The sequence below is a fragment of the Oryx dammah genome, unplaced genomic scaffold (genome assembly GCF_014754425.2).
Source record: "Oryx dammah isolate SB20612 unplaced genomic scaffold, SCBI_Odam_1.1 HiC_scaffold_21, whole genome shotgun sequence".
Classification (NCBI taxonomy): Eukaryota; Metazoa; Chordata; class Mammalia; order Artiodactyla; family Bovidae; genus Oryx; species Oryx dammah.
The window spans coordinates 78355686-78360869 of NW_024070205.1; the positions used below are offsets into that span (position 1 = coordinate 78355686).

A 5184-nucleotide genomic window follows, 5' to 3' on the forward strand; every position below is an offset into this window, starting at 1 on the left:
ATGAAAGTGAAAATCACTCAGTCATGACTGACTCTTTGTGACCACATGGACAGTCCATAGAGTTCTCCAGGCCAGAATACTAGAGTGGGTATCCTTTCCCTTTCCCAGGGGATCTTCCCAACCCAGGGATCGAACCCAGGTCTCCCACCTTGCAGACAGATTCTTTACCAGCTGAGTCACAAGGGAAGCCCGAGAATACTGGAGTGGGTAGGCTATCCCTTCTCCACTGGATCTTCCCTACCCAGGAATCAAACCAGGGTCTCCTGCACTGCAAGTGGATTCTTTACCAACTGAGCTATTAGGGAACTCCAAATATCATGAAGAATGGGTCATATGTATGGCCTGAGTTAAAGGTTAATTGGTATTTGTAAAGCAGTGTACAGTGGGTGTTAATAGCGAATGTTACTGGACCCCATGATGTAACATGCTTTCCATGTGTAGCATAACTGATGGGTGAGGTACACAGATGAGAACAATACAATTACACATATCTATTCTCCCAGTAACAAGGACTGAGTTTAAGAAAGTCAGTTCTCATTGGAGTAGAAATGGGAGGGCTTAAAATGTTATGAATAAAAATTAGGCAAGAGTTTTAAGTGAAAAACTTTGAGTTGAAAGGAAATGGAATAAGTCAATAGGTACAGAAAAAGAAATTGATGAACCCAAAGAAAAACAATAGCAAGGCTGTGTCATATATAATTTCACTCTTAAAAGGGGTGAAACAATTTAATACTATTGCTGCACAATAGCTCTAAATAAAAATACATACATTGTATTGTTTCTGGTATCATTACTGCTGCTGCTCAGTCACTTCCATCATGTCTGACTCTTTGTGATCCCATGGACCATAGCCCACCAGGCTCCTTGCCCATGGAATTCTCTAGGCAAGAATACTGGAGTAGGTTGCCATCCCCTCCTCCAAGGGATCTTCCTTGCCCACGGATCAAACCTACATCTCCCGTATCTCCTGCATTTCAAGCAAATTATTTTTACTGCTGAGATGCCAGGGAAGCCCTCTGGTATCAGTACATCCAAGTGTAAAAAATAAGGATTTTATTTCTCTAATTGATTTTAACTGCACGTCAGTTCATTGCTGAGGTTTCAAATCTCATTTCTTAGAAACTGAGCAAGGCAAAGGCAGCAGTACTTGCATGGATTATGTAAATAGGTTCATGCATCTGATCCAGTTAACAGAAGGGAAGCATTGCTCAAAAGCATTAATGAATTAACCGTCTTGAATTTACCATGTCTACAGATGGAGTACAAATTAAGAACAGAAAAATCAAATATCACTACAATGATGGAATTTATCCTCTTGGGGTTTTCTGATATTCCCAATTTCCAATGGATTCTTTAGGGGATATTTTTCATCTTCTATCTGACCATTGTGATGTGCAATAGTGTCATTGTACTGATAACAAGAATTGACCCTACTCTCCAGACCCCCATGTACTTTTTCCTCAACCACTTTTCCATTTTAGAAATCTGTTACGTAACTGTCACTATCCCAAGAATGCTCACGGACCTTCTGAACCAGAAAGGGCACATATCTTTCATTGCCTGTGCTACACAAATGTGTTTGATCCTTCTGTTTGGAGGTTTAGAGTGTCTCCTCCTGGCCGTGATGACCTATGACTGCTACGTCGCCATTTGTAACCCTCTTCGCTATGGTCTGATCATGAGCCCCCAGGTCTGTGTCCAGCTGGTCACTGCCTCCTGGGTCAGTGGAGTTCCTGTTGTAATTGGGCAAACATGGCAGGTTTCCTCTCTGCCCTTTTGTGGGTCTAGTGCAATTAATCATTTTTTCTGTGACCTCCCCCCAGTATTCAAGCTTGCTTGTGGGGACACATTTGTGAATGAGATAGCAGTCTATGTAGTTGCAGTCATGTTCATCATGGTTCCATTTCTGTTGATTGGTGTCTCCTGTGGCAAAATCATCTCCAACATTCTGAAACCACGATCCACCAGAGGGAGGGCTAAAGCCTTCTCTACTTTCTCGTCTTACCTCACAGTGGTGGTCTTATTCTACAGCACAGCCTCTACCACCTATTTATAGCCCAAACCAAATCAATCTGAAGAAACTGGGAAGCTGATCTCTTTTCTACACAGTTTGGATCCCAACGTTGAATCCCATTATATTTACTCTGAGGAACAAAGATATCACCATAGCACTGAGAAAACTACTAAGTAAATTATCAACTTGACTTGAAGGCTTGAAATTACAGAAGCAATTTGTTTCTATGTTTCCCATGTAAATACATCAAAAAATATTATCTAGTTTATTTCTATATTCCTATAAACTGAAAGTTAATATCATCACTGCCATCTCACATTATGTGAAAGGACCTTAGTTTCAAAGAGTTAAGGGTTTCTGGGTTATCAAAACACAAATTATCTCCATGGCAATGATCTATTCTGAAGACCTATCTTTAGTCTCACTGGGAAAGAGTGAGTTAAGAGATTTCCTGAGCAATAAAACGATAGTTAACTGCAATATAACCAGTGATCATGGTCATGCCTGTAAGAAATTTGCTTGAAACTTCCCATTCCTTCAGGCATATTCACTGTCCTTTTCTGTACTTACGATTGGATTTAGACTATGAGAAAATAACCACCGCATCCAAGTTGGTGGGAGTAGGGGAATCTGAGTATTTTCTTGCAGTTTTTCCTTCTTTCTCTATTTTGCAACTGTCCATAACCCTCTCAGAGTACAAACCCTGAAAGGATCCTTTGTTACCTCAATGCTGACTCTTCTCTAGTAACGTAATTTCCTCCAGCTTGTCGCTTCATGGTTTACTTTTGTAGTGTCTCCTTAGTATTAGGAATATTAGGAATTTAAACTATAAACTGCTTTGGGTTGAATGTTGATCCCTCTAAATATGTCAGGTTACAACCTGCAAACCTGAACTTATTAGGAAAATAAAAGCCTTTGCAGGTGTAATTCAGTTAAGGACTTTGAAATAAGATTATCTTAATTTAAGGAAAGGGCACTATATCCTATGATCATTGTTCTTAGTTCTTATAAGGTGGGAAGAGAGATTAAGTTAAAAATAGAGACACAGCGACACATAGAAGAATATCACGTGAAGATGGAAGAAGCAACCGGGGGTGACACAGCCATGGAGCGAAGGAGGTCAGGCACCATCAAAAGCTGAAAGAAGTGAGGAGTGACTATGCCTTTAGAGTCTGTGGAGGAAAACTCTGTCAACACTGATTTGGGACACTGGCTTTTAAAGATGTGAGAAAGTCAACTTCTGTTACTTACACCACTCAATTTGTGATAATTTATTACAATAGATCTAGGAAAGTAATACACTGTGAAAGCAGTCTTTTTATTATGGTGTTTTTATTCTAATCATCTGGAATAAATTCTGTATCTTTTGGGAACAGTGATTTAAAAAAATATGTAGAATTTTTTTTTTTTACTTTAAAAACTATATCAATGAAGCCTCATAAAAATATTTGCCCAAGAATGATGGTTAATAGTGTTTTTTCAAGGATGTTTATTAAAAGCTTTTTTTAATACTGCAAAAGACAACACTAGCAAAGCAAAGGGAAGCAGTTCTCATTTGGAACATAGTAGACACGGGCACCCGTTTACCATGTGATGCTGCACAGTCTCTCAGGACAGTGTTTTAGAGCCAGCCACGCCAGTGGGGAAATCCCACGCTTTTCAGGCATTTAATAAGTACATAAATGTATGTATAAATATAACTCTTTTTGTAAAACAAAGGGAGATATCATCCATGTATTCATATAACATTTCACATGTGCATCTTTCTAGTTGGTGTGTATATATGTCAGCAATATCTGGCTGTGTATTAGAAGAGACAATGGGCTTCTTTACAGTGACAGGAGTTCAGATAATGTCTGACTTATTATTTATACTTTTTTGTAGTATGGATTTACTACAAAGAGAATAATATGCACATCACAAAAATAATAAATTTTATTCAGAAAATAAAAACTACATATGGAAGAAATTTACTGCATTTCTTTTTATTGCCTCCCAACATTTTACAGAATATTTAGTAGCTAACAGAAATTTCAATATCAGCCAAATAAAATTTGATGTTTGAAAGAAATAGCGCATTTTTTCTGAACTAAACAGAGCCAGAATATATAATGTTTGGTTATGTCTTTTAAAAAGGACTAAAATGGCTGTAATAATAGTTACAAACAGAGATAAATTTAAGATTATGATACATATGTATCATAGGATACATATGTACATAGGCACTTTTACATATGTATAATATATATTTTATATAATATAAAGGCATATATTTCAATGTTCATTGGAAGGACTGATGCTGAAGCTGAAGCTCCAATACTTTGGCCACCTGATGCAAACAGCTGACACATTAGAAAAGACCCCGATGCTGGGAAAGACTGAAGGCAGGAGAAGAGGGCATCAGAAGATGAGACGGTTGAGTGGTATCATGGATGCAATGGACATGAACTTGGGCAAACTCCGGAAGATGGTGAGGGACAGGGAGGCCTGGAGTGCTGCAGTCCATAGGGTTGCGAAGAGTCGGACATGACTGGAAGACTGAACAGCAACAACAAATATATATGTTTACATATAGCTATACTATATAAAATAAAATTACTATAGAAAATAAAAATAAAAATTGCTGATTTCACTTTTCACAGAGAGAACATCAAACACACACACGCACAACCAAAAACTACATCTCACTTCAGTGATAATACTGGTTCTTTTCAATTTTTTTGTATTCCCAATGTCTGAGTGTTTCTCTTTGTAATATTTTCCTTTTTTATGTGATTATCCTGGTGAGAAGCAAGAACAATACTCTTTATCATCAGAGTTGACCAGGCTCTCAAATTTCCATGTGTTTTTTCCTCAGTAACTTTTCCTTCCTGGAAATCTAGAATATTCATAAACCTTCACAGTCAGAATATATATATATATATATATATATATATATATTTTTTGCATGCACTAGAAAGATATTTTTTATTTGTATTCTTGGGGACACAGAATACTTGGTCTTGACAGTTATGGCCTGTGACTGCTATGTGGCCAACTGTAACTTCCGCAACTTCCCCTACTTATAAACCAGGAGCTGTGTATTCAGCTGATGACGCTTGGCTCTTGGATCTGTGGTGTTACAGTCAGGATAAGGCAAGCATGCCATATTTTCCCTCTGTCATTTTCGG

The 5184-nt window shown here is 37.9% G+C and overlaps 1 pseudogene; it reads left to right on the forward strand.

Moving 5' to 3' along the window:
* The first annotated feature begins 1163 nt into the window (after nucleotides 1-1163).
* LOC120879999 lies at nucleotides 1164-3037 on the forward strand (annotated as a pseudogene).
* Nucleotides 3038-5184: the final 2147 nt, after the last annotated feature.